General features: G+C 31.2%; 1 protein-coding gene across 2 annotated transcripts in view; it reads left to right on the top strand.

Moving 5' to 3' along the window:
* The window catches only part of LOC141451037 (uncharacterized), a 479252-nt gene that overhangs the window by 108421 nt on the left and 358302 nt on the right, over window positions 1-12529 (top strand). The gene's annotated exons all lie outside the window — the stretch shown is intronic.

Raw genomic sequence — 12529 nt, 5'->3', positions numbered from 1 at the left:
CTCCACCGCGCGCAATGCGTCACAGTCCTCGCTTATCGTAATGAATTCTTTGATCCTTTAGCTATCCAGTGGTCTAATTTAATTTTGGATGTAGACGATAGATTCGAAACTATAATGGCAAACTGTATCCCCCGATTTTGTTATCATTAGGTTTTTTGGATTGCCACCATATGATTCAAAAAAGACGTATTCATGTCAAAAAAAAAATCATTAAGGATTAATTGTAGGAGAAACATGGCTATTCAATTTAGGATTATCAATCTCTCAATTACTGTCTAATCCAATCGTGTAACTTAGTAAATTAAAATTTCAGTCAAATGCTCATTATTTTCGGATTAATATTAAAGATAATTTTATGCTTTATATAATTTATAATTTGAAAGATAAAATAGCTATCCTGTCCACTTCATTTATCATTAACCAAGCCGTACAGAAAGTGGCGTATGCCTCATTAACCTGTAAGGATGTAACCTTCCACTTAATGCTTTTACTAACTCTCGCCACTGTGTAAGTCGGAAATCCCTGCATTAGCTTTTGCTTGACCCTACTAATTAATATTCAGTGTAACCACTTTCTAATAGACCAACTTCCAAATTTATATTTAATATTACCGAGCAAAGTCATTTTACTTCATTAATCGTTTATTTTTTGTTTTTGTTTTAACCAATTAAGAGGGGAAAATTGTTTTGGCGCATTTTGAGTGTGCGGGGTGTGAACAGAATAAAAAATGGCAAAATGTTCCGACATTTTTAGTTTTTAGTGTTTAGTTTTTTTTAAAAAAAACCGAATACGGAACTGCTAGAATACTGAAACAAGACTTCAGTTTGATGATGCTTTGGTCTTTTAAGATCCATTGTGACTTCATTTACTGCTGCTAGGTGAAACCCTACATCACCCCTTCCTGACAAAGTTATCTAATAAGAAATCTCAGAGTCTGAGAGAGTTCTAGGGTGGTACACTCTTCTCCATTACCTAAGTAACTTTCCAAGGGTCTAAATGGTCAAATACTGGCATAACAGCCAGTTAGAAAGGTAGTAAAGTTTTCTAAAATCTCCCCCAAAGAAAATACAGGTACCATCACTAAACCAGACTTTCAGATTCTTCAGGTATGCTCTTAACATTTCCCTGATGTCCCTAGGAGCCAGATCAAAAAGAGCCAAGTCTTTCAGGAAAGTGAGGAGAGCCAGTAGTCAAGTAAAAAAATCTCCATGTTGAAAGCCTACCACAGATAATCCTGAATTGGACACCAATTTGAAAGGTTGCGATTGTTTTAAGGATGGCTTATACACTGTTAACTGTATAGGATTGGGAAGACATCCCACAGACTATCTTCCGCTAATTCCCAAAAGAAGGGCATATACCCAAACCATCTGGGAAACTTCTATAAATTGAAAGCCGGCCGATTAGGATGTCAAATTCCTACACGTATTCATATAGATTGAATAATAACAATAATTTATTTATTTACAAGGGCGTCACGGTAGCCGAGCGGTTAAGAGGCGAGACCTGCAAAGCTAATATGCATTGTAGTACTAGGTTCGATTCCCGGTCTTGGCCTTGGATTTTTATTTAATGGTAGACGAGAAATAGTAAAGTACGTTAGCTAGTCGCCTCCGTCCACGACAACTAGTGAATGGTAGTTGGACGTTAAGCCCCGCCTGAAAAAATAGGCGATTACTAGTTATTTACAAACTTTAAATATGTACACAAAAATGAAAGAATCATCAGATAAATATTAGTACAGATTAAAAGGGAACATATTTACATATTAAGGGAAGAAATAACAAATAAACCTTACATTGATACAGGTAGTTACGACAAAATATGCTTAGAGCGCTTATGTTTATATTTTTTATGGCCAAGAGGACTTATATTATAATTTACAATGGCTACTATATGAGGGTACGGACTATTGTAACAGGTAGCGAAAAATTTTTCTAAAGACAATAACTAGTAGTGGAGATGCTAAGTACCGCGTGCATGTAGTCTATGGGCGTCCATCTGGGAAATGAACCAATCAATCTAAGGCTTTTATTTTGTACACTCTGTATTTTACTAAGCAATTGGTAGCACTAGTGTGGGGCTACATCCAAGAGTATTGGTCGAATATAAAGATAGAAATTTCTTATTTTGGAAATCCAAGGATGAGTTTGATAAATGAACTGTAGAAAAAACTGCGATCGCTTCGCCATTAAAAAAAATATCGTTAAATAAGTTTGTAAAAAATGTTTGATAAATGAGACAGGTTTAAAAATTAATTTAAAACAGTAAAATGAAGTAAAAAAAAATCCCTTCCACATCTTTTATCATACCTGTTAATTTATATATATGCCAACATAGCTGAACATGCTCCAACAAGTCTGGACATGTAGCCAGCTGCCTCTTTCGCTTTAACCGTTTTTTTTTTTGTTATTATGAAGTTAAAAGTAAATTGAACTTTGAACTTTCATATATCTTATTATTATTTCCGTTTACCAACTATACAAACCTGTATGAACATATCATCGGTGTAGTCTCAATATGTGTGATTACCTGAACATGCTCCAACAAGTCCGGACATGTAGCCAGCTGCCTCATTCGCTTTAACCGTTTTTTTTTTGTTATGTGTGATTACCTGAACATGCTCCAACAAGTCCGGACATGTAGCCAGCTGCCTCATTCGCTTTAACCGTTTTTTGTTATTATGAAGTTAAAAGTAAATTGAACTTTGAACTTATTAATAAAATATAAATAAGTTTTAATTTACTTTTCTTTATTTATAAGTGTATAAAGTAAAAATAAGAATGAACAAACATTAATTAAAACATTTTATTTTTATTTAAAGGAAGTATACAAGTAAAATAATAACATTTATTTCACAGTATAAATTTTATTTAAATTCTATGTCATATCTTCCATTATTAAAGCCTTTGTACATTATTAACAGTTTTTTCTTTGATTGTTGGTAATCTTCCACCATTTCATCAGTTATCACTGCCGCAAATCTGCGTGGAAGGAAGATCCTCGTTGGGTAGTCCATTGTCGGGCCAATATAATGTAAATGGGCAACGATGGCATCTCCAAATTTAGTGTTGATTCTTTCGAATTGCTTCACTTCGTATGAGTATCCGGTTCTTAGATCTGATAATTTGCCAATGCCCACAGACCTTGTATTCACATCATTTAAAAAGCTTGCCAACTTAGACATCTAAAAGAAGAATATTATATGAAAGTATCACATCATTATCAATATATTGTTTCAATAAAAAAAAGTATTATTACTTACCTTTGAAGTATGAAGTTAACCTCTCGAGCTGTGGGCAACGAATGACGAATTACCTTACAAGCTTCACTACTCTACCGTTACGGATGTCCCCCCCCCCACTCTATGACGTCACTTATAGTTAGCCAATAGAATTGCGCGCTTGTCTTCCCTCTCTCTCTCTCTTGCAAGTGTCTCTCTCTCTATAAGGTGAATCATACCTCCCACCTTTGATGCAGGACTCAACCTGTCCGTTAACTTCATATATGTTTCTTAGAAAAAACAATATTTTTAAAACTGAACTTTGCCCTTATTAGCTTTTATTGCTTTATAAATAATAAAACTTTGAATGTTTGTAGACTTAATAACTTACTTTTTAAAAAAATGTTAACACGCTTGCACAACATGTTTGAACAGGCAAGTAAAAATAATGATGACTCATACCATTGTCATATCCTCAACGAGCACAAACATGCTCCAACAAGTCTGGACATGTAGCCAGCTGCCTCTTTCGCTTTAACCGTTTTTTTGTTATTATGAAGTTAAAAGTAAATTGAACTTTGAACTTTTTAATAAAATATAAATGTTTTAATTTACTTTTCTTTATTTATCACATAATTTGTATATGGCTTAATATTGCTCAACTTGCATGTCTGAGCTTGCCCTGTTTGAATTGGTCAGTAACTAACTGATGTCTCCCACCCTTGGGCATGACGTCACTTATTGTTAGCCAATAGCATTTCGTGTTTTTATGAAAATGTATTAATTTTCAAATTATCTTCAAGAGAAAAAAAGTTAAATTACCTGTAAAAAATATAAGTAAATCTATCTTCGTATTATTTATATTCTTATTTGTTTTTTTATTTTTAGTATCTATATTGTATATCAAATATATGTAATGTAATTGTTTGTGCAATATATATAACTTGATATATTTTGAAATATCGGAGCTCCGAACGCTAAGGAGTCAAGATTAAAAATGAACTATATTGTGCCTAGCAAGAGATTAACATGCCTGCACATGCCAGGCAAAACATGCAAGCGCAGGTCTGATAAGTTTTGTGTCTGTGCTCCACTAAAAAAAAAAGGCCTGCTCTGACATGCCGTTTTCAGACTTTTCTTTTTAAATATCATTATTCTTTTTAATAATTTATTTTATTTCATTATAATGTATTTATTCAAATATTTTATTATTTTATTTTCATGTTATTCATTTTTTTTTTTCAATGTATATTTTTTTATATAAATTATTTTATTTTATTATTTATTATTTTATTATCATTAGCAAGAAAACAGGGGAAGAAAAAATGAAATAAAAATTTTCTAAATGCAATTTTTTTTTTATTATTAAAAAAAAAAGAAATTAGAGATATTCACAATTTTTTTTTTTAATATAATCATTTACATTATCAGTTTAACCATTACTTATATACAAACATCTTTTATACAAATACAATACATATATTAAAATTAAATTTTTCTTAATACATTTGAAATTAATATCCAATGTGAAAGAGCATATACATGAAAATGGGTACACATCGTCGGAGTCTTGTTATGAAGAAGACACTGAGTGCCATCGTTTAATGGTCTTAATTGAGAAATTTGAGGGCAATCGAATTCTTCTAGGTTGATTACGTTTCCACAATAATGATTTAAAAATTGTTTTTTCTGGAGTCCTTTTACAAAGATTTTGTTGTAATGGGTAAGATGTTTGTGTAGAATAGCATCTAATTCCACATAGTCCACCTCTCCTTCTTCCCATTTAATTTGATGAAAATTTCTAGTTAACCATGAATTTACTCGATAACTGAATGCATTTAATGACAGATTTTCTGGCGGTTTAAACAACCAGTGTCCACTTGAAAGATTCTCCATGTCTAAAATAGACAATTCTTTCACGATATACAGTTTTGAGTTGTCTATGAAGCACTGCATGTCTACGACACACGCACCCGACGAGGTCATGATTGCAATTGATACAACTGAATGAAATTTTTAATCGAACTGGCTTGTCTTAACATGTCCCAACGTGCACAAACATGGTATTGCAATTGATACTTCTGAATGAAATTTATAAGTAACTGGCTTGTCTTAACATGTCCCAACGTGCACAAACATGGTATTGCAATTGATACTTCTGAATGAAATTTATAAGTAACTGGCTTGTCTTAACATGTCCCAACGTGCACAGACATGGAATTTATTACATTTTCCTCTAAATAATTAAAATATTTTTTTTTTTTTATAAACTTAATTTTTCTTTCATTTTTTTTTTTTAACTAAATTATTTTTTTTAATAATTTTATAACAGAAATCTTGCACTAAAAGTATTATTTAAAAAAAAAAATATATATCTTCCAGTTTTACATAAATTAATTTCTTCCATTTTTTTTAAACTAAATTATTTTTTCTTTTTTAATTTTATAACAGAAATCTTGCTCTAAGAGTATTATTTTTAAAAAAATATATATATCTTCCAATTTTACATAATTTCTTTCATTTTTTTTTTTTTTTTTTTTTTATATATATATCACATAAAAATAAAAATAACTTAAATAAAAATAAAATTAAAATAACACTTAAAAGAATTCCAAATCATATCGGCGATTTTTTATTCCTTTATAGAGCAAAGCTATTTTTCTGTTTGTAACATCATAATCGTCGATAATTTCTTTCGTAAACATGTCGGTGAATCTATTTGGCAGGAAAACTATATTTGGTTCGTCCTCAAACTGTGTAGGTCCAACATACGATCTGATGTGTGCTATTATGGCTTTTCCATATTTAGTGTTAATCTTATCAAATTTAACTATTTCATAGCTAACTCCTACGCGAAGGTCGGCAAGCCTACCAATCTGTGAGGAGCTTTGGTTAGCATCGTTGAGGTACGCTGCCAAAGTCGACATCTGAAGGGAATTTTGAAAAAAGTACATATGTAATTAGAAAAATAATATTTTAATTCAATCACTGTGAAGTGTATAAAGATTTATGTAAGTATAAAATAGTAGTATAAATACTTACTTTTAAGTATTGATAAAATTTAATTTAATCCGCCTGGGTCGAGTTCTAGAGAAGAAATGATGTTGAATCCTTTATCCTATACCCCCACTACCAGTCACAAAGCCGACATGTCAGTGCAAGTCTAATAACTAGCTCAAAATTCAATTGCTAATACAGGTGTGCATAAACATGTTTACACCTGCATAGACCTGATTAGCTTCAGTAATCATTTAATGCATGGGTTATGTAAATTGTACGGAATACAAAAGTAATGATAGTAGTTTTAAGCACTCATTGTACATAATTTATTTTGTCTCTCAATTAAGATTACAAAGTAGAATATAAATATAATTACCATTAAAACTTGAAGTTGCTCAAAGAATAAAATAATGTTATTATCCAGAATATGGTCAAATATTATGGAATTTTGTACAGATTCTTAAGATTTAGCAATAAATGCAAGTGCTTATCATCGTCGTTGAAGGTTAATACTACTTTTTTCATGTCTCACCAGATTTTATTATAGGTGCTTGGAAAAAATTATGATAATAATCGGTATTGACAAATTGAATTTCACAATATATTATTTTTTATGAAAGACTTGCTTCTTTTTTCATCTCATTTTGCTTGTGAGTAATCAATGACAATATAAAATGTTACAAATTAATTTGGTGAAAAGGATCTAAGATCTGTGAGCTAGCCTGTCTTTGAATTTGAACTATACATGACAACATAAAATATTCCCAGTACTACACAGAAGTACTTAATTATAATCTGTAACGTAATATTATATAAGAAAAAGTTTTTAAAAGAGGGTAGGCATGAATAAATACATAACTCAAAAGGTAGCGTACTATTTTTTCATATCTTAGGATAAAACTGTCACTAAATATTTTCTTCTTCTTTTTTCTGGTGTTCGTGTCGTTTATGGCGAATGAAGAAGGATGGATGAGATCTAGCAGTTGTTGCCTAAAGGTTGGAAATGATTCACTCTTAAGAGGACTCCATCGAACTTTTTGATTGTCCATCCACTTTCCTTAAGTGAGGATTCCTCCATTTCGGAAATCATCTTATCAAAGCCTTCTCTTAGAGACTTTTCAATAGAGGAGTCTTTGCAAATTATCTTGTTTTTTGTCTTGAATGCGCAATTAGTTGTTTCCTCTTTCATATTTTCAAATGTAGCCTCCAAAACCAAATTATATTTTATTGCGGTTTTATCGCCATCCATGGCACTTTCAATCAGTCGATGCAATGTTTCTTGCTTACCTGCTAGAAACTCCATTACATCAACTTCTCCAGAGCACGGTATGAAGAAGGTTCTCAGAGTTCCACCAAACGACGATTCCACTTCGTATAATTGTCCTTGTGCGGCGTCCAATCGTGTTTTTTTTTTTGGTTAAGTTGGCCGGCGCTTTCTGTCCACAGCTACGAATGTGACAGTTTAAAGTTTTCTTAGTAGAATAAAACTCGCCGCATGCCACACATTGGAAACGAGTCTGACGTTTCAGATATGTTTTTTCATGGCGTTTTTTGGAAAATGCTCAACTTAAGAATGTATGAATGCTGTAGCTTAGTAGATATAATTGCGGTTCTTGAAATCAAAGGGTTTAAGTGTACAAGTGTCTAACGAATTAACAGCTTGCGCACAGTCATAGAACTAATAAAAAAAATGCATACTTCGCAACACTTTTATCGTGCAAGGGATTAAAATCGATATTAGCGTTTCTGTCGGCAAAAAATAATAAATAAATCTAAGATCTGAACTGGTCGTAACATGCATGTTATAGCCCCCGCCCCCCAACCACTAACTTAGGTTAGGTTATGATACTGTAAGTTGCGTTTGATTAGGTTGGGTTAGGTTGGGTTAGGTTAGGTTAGGGTTAGGCTAAGTTATCGAATTTACAATTAAATACAATTTAGTACTGTTAAATTCGATTAGGTTTGGTTAGGTTAGGTTAGGGTTAGGCTAAGTTATCGAATTTAATACAATTTACAATTAAATAGGCTCAATTCGATAACTTAGCCTAACCCTAACCTAACCTAACCCAACCTAACCCAACCTAATCAAACGCAACTTACAGTATCATAACCTAACCTAAGTTAGTGGTTGGGGGGCGGGGGCTATAACATGCATGTTACGACCAGTTCAGATCTTAGATTTATTTATTATTTTTTGCCGACAGAAACGCTAATATCGATTTTAATCCCTTGCACGATAAAAGTGTTGCGAAGTATGCATTTTTTTTATTAGTTCTATGACTGTGCGCAAGCTGTTAATTCGTTAGACACTTGTACACTTAAACCCTTTGATTTCAAGAACCGCAATTATATCTACTAAGCTACAGCATTCATACATTCTTAAGTTGAGCATTTTCCAAAAAACGCCATGAAAAAACATATCTGAAACGTCAGACTCGTTTCCAATGTGTGGCATGCGGCGAGTTTTATTCTACTAAGAAAACTTTAAACTGTCACATTCGTAGCTGTGGACAGAAAGCGCCGGCCAACTTAACCAAAAAAAAAAACACGATTGGACGCCGCACAAGGACAATTATACGAAGTGGAATCGTCGTTTGGTGGAACTCTGAGAACCTTCTTCATACCGTGCTCTGGAGAAGTTGATGTAATGGAGTTTCTAGCAGGTAAGCAAGAAACATTGCATCGACTGATTGAAAGTGCCATGGATGGCGATAAAACCGCAATAAAATATAATTTGGTTTTGGAGGCTACATTTGAAAATATGAAAGAGGAAACAACTAATTGCGCATTCAAGACAAAAAACAAGATAATTTGCAAAGACTCCTCTATTGAAAAGTCTCTAAGAGAAGGCTTTGATAAGATGATTTCCGAAATGGAGGAATCCTCACTTAAGGAAAGTGGATGGACAATCAAAAAGTTCGATGGAGTCCTCTTAAGAGTGAATCATTTCCAACCTTTAGGCAACAACTGCTAGATCTCATCCATCCTTCTTCATTCGCCATAAACGACACGAACACCAGAAAAAAGAAGAAGAAAATATTTAGTGACAGTTTTATCCTAAGATATGAAAAAATAGTACGCTACCTTTTGAGTTATGTATTTATTCATGCCTACCCTCTTTTAAAAACTTTTTCTTATATAATATTACGTTACAGATTATAATTAAGTACTTCTGTGTAGTACTGGGAATATTTTATGTTGTCATGTATAGTTCAAATTCAAAGACAGGCTAGCTCACAGATCTTAGATCCTTTTCACCAAATTAATTTGTAACATTTTATATTGTCATTGATTACTCACAAGCAAAATGAGATGAAAAAAGAAGCAAGTCTTTCATAAAAAATAATATATTGTGAAATTCAATTTGTCAATACCGATTATTATCATAATTTTTTCCAAGCACCTATAATAAAATCTGGTGAGACATGAAAAAAGTAGTATTAACCTTCAACGACGATGATAAGCACTTGCATTTATTGCTAAATCTTAAGAATCTGTACAAAATTCCATAATATTTGACCATATTCTGGATAATAACATTATTTTATTCTTTGAGCAACTTCAAGTTTTAATGGTAATTATATTTATATTCTACTTTGTAATCTTAATTGAGAGACAAAATAAATTATGTACAATGAGTGCTTAAAACTACTATCATTACTTTTGTATTCCGTACAATTTACATAACCCATGCATTAAATGATTACTGAAGCTAATCAGGTCTATGCAGGTGTAAACATGTTTATGCACACCTGTATTAGCAATTGAATTTTGAGCTAGTTATTAGACTTGCACTGACATGTCGGCTTTGTGACTGGTAGTGGGGGTATAGGATAAAGGATTCAACATCATTTCTTCTCTAGAACTCGACCCAGGCGGATTAAATTAAATTTTATCAATACTTAAAAGTAAGTATTTATACTACTATTTTATACTTACATAAATCTTTATACACTTCACAGTGATTGAATTAAAATATTATTTTTCTAATTACATATGTACTTTTTTCAAAATTCCCTTCAGATGTCGACTTTGGCAGCGTACCTCAACGATGCTAACCAAAGCTCCTCACAGATTGGTAGGCTTGCCGACCTTCGCGTAGGAGTTAGCTATGAAATAGTTAAATTTGATAAGATTAACACTAAATATGGAAAAGCCATAATAGCACACATCAGATCGTATGTTGGACCTACACAGTTTGAGGACGAACCAAATATAGTTTTCCTGCCAAATAGATTCACCGACATGTTTACGAAAGAAATTATCGACGATTATGATGTTACAAACAGAAAAATAGCTTTGCTCTATAAAGGAATAAAAAATCGCCGATATGATTTGGAATTCTTTTAAGTGTTATTTTAATTTTATTTTTATTTAAGTTATTTTTATTTTTATGTGATATATATATAAAAAAAAAAAAAAAAAAAAATGAAAGAAATTATGTAAAATTGGAAGATATATATATTTTTTTAAAAATAATACTCTTAGAGCAAGATTTCTGTTATAAAATTAAAAAAGAAAAAATAATTTAGTTTAAAAAAAATGGAAGAAATTAATTTATGTAAAACTGGAAGATATATATTTTTTTTTTTAAATAATACTTTTAGTGCAAGATTTCTGTTATAAAATTATTAAAAAAAATAATTTAGTTAAAAAAAAAAAATGAAAGAAAAATTAAGTTTATAAAAAAAAAAAAATATTTTAATTATTTAGAGGAAAATGTAATAAATTCCATGTCTGTGCACGTTGGGACATGTTAAGACAAGCCAGTTACTTATAAATTTCATTCAGAAGTATCAATTGCAATACCATGTTTGTGCACGTTGGGACATGTTAAGACAAGCCAGTTACTTATAAATTTCATTCAGAAGTATCAATTGCAATACCATGTTTGTGCACGTTGGGACATGTTAAGACAAGCCAGTTCGATTAAAAATTTCATTCAGTTGTATCAATTGCAATCATGACCTCGTCGGGTGCGTGTGTCGTAGACATGCAGTGCTTCATAGACAACTCAAAACTGTATATCGTGAAAGAATTGTCTATTTTAGACATGGAGAATCTTTCAAGTGGACACTGGTTGTTTAAACCGCCAGAAAATCTGTCATTAAATGCATTCAGTTATCGAGTAAATTCATGGTTAACTAGAAATTTTCATCAAATTAAATGGGAAGAAGGAGAGGTGGACTATGTGGAATTAGATGCTATTCTACACAAACATCTTACCCATTACAACAAAATCTTTGTAAAAGGACTCCAGAAAAAACAATTTTTAAATCATTATTGTGGAAACGTAATCAACCTAGAAGAATTCGATTGCCCTCAAATTTCTCAATTAAGACCATTAAACGATGGCACTCAGTGTCTTCTTCATAACAAGACTCCGACGATGTGTACCCATTTTCATGTATATGCTCTTTCACATTGGATATTAATTTCAAATGTATTAAGAAAAATTTAATTTTAATATATGTATTGTATTTGTATAAAAGATGTTTGTATATAAGTAATGGTTAAACTGATAATGTAAATGATTATATTAAAAAAAAAAATTGTGAATATCTCTAATTTCTTTTTTTTTTAATAATAAAAAAAAAATTGCATTTAGAAAATTTTTATTTCATTTTTTCTTCCCCTGTTTTCTTGCTAATGATAATAAAATAATAAATAATAAAATAAAATAATTTATATAAAAAAATATACATTGAAAAAAAAAAATGAATAACATGAAAATAAAATAATAAAATATTTGAATAAATACATTATAATGAAATAAAATAAATTATTAAAAAGAATAATGATATTTAAAAAGAAAAGTCTGAAAACGGCATGTCAGAGCAGGCCTTTTTTTTTTAGTGGAGCACAGACACAAAACTTATCAGACCTGCGCTTGCATGTTTTGCCTGGCATGTGCAGGCATGTTAATCTCTTGCTAGGCACAATATAGTTCATTTTTAATCTTGACTCCTTAGCGTTCGGAGCTCCGATATTTCAAAATATATCAAGTTATATATATTGCACAAACAATTACATTACATATATTTGATATACAATATAGATACTAAAAATAAAAAAACAAATAAGAATATAAATAATACGAAGATAGATTTACTTATATTTTTTACAGGTAATTTAACTTTTTTTCTCTTGAAGATAATTTGAAAATTAATACATTTTCATAAAAACACGAAATGCTATTGGCTAACAATAAGTGACGTCATGCCCAAGGGTGGGAGACATCAGTTAGTTACTGACCAATTCAAACAGGGCAAGCTCAGACATGCAAGTTGAGCAATATTAAGCCAT

The sequence above is a fragment of the Rhodnius prolixus genome, unplaced genomic scaffold (genome assembly GCF_049639745.1).
Source record: "Rhodnius prolixus isolate KJV_2025 unplaced genomic scaffold, Rpr scaffold_8, whole genome shotgun sequence".
In the NCBI taxonomy this organism is placed as follows: domain Eukaryota; kingdom Metazoa; phylum Arthropoda; class Insecta; order Hemiptera; family Reduviidae; genus Rhodnius; species Rhodnius prolixus.
The sequence above is the reverse complement of the archived record's forward strand: the minus strand, read 5'-3'. Positions and strand labels throughout refer to the sequence as shown.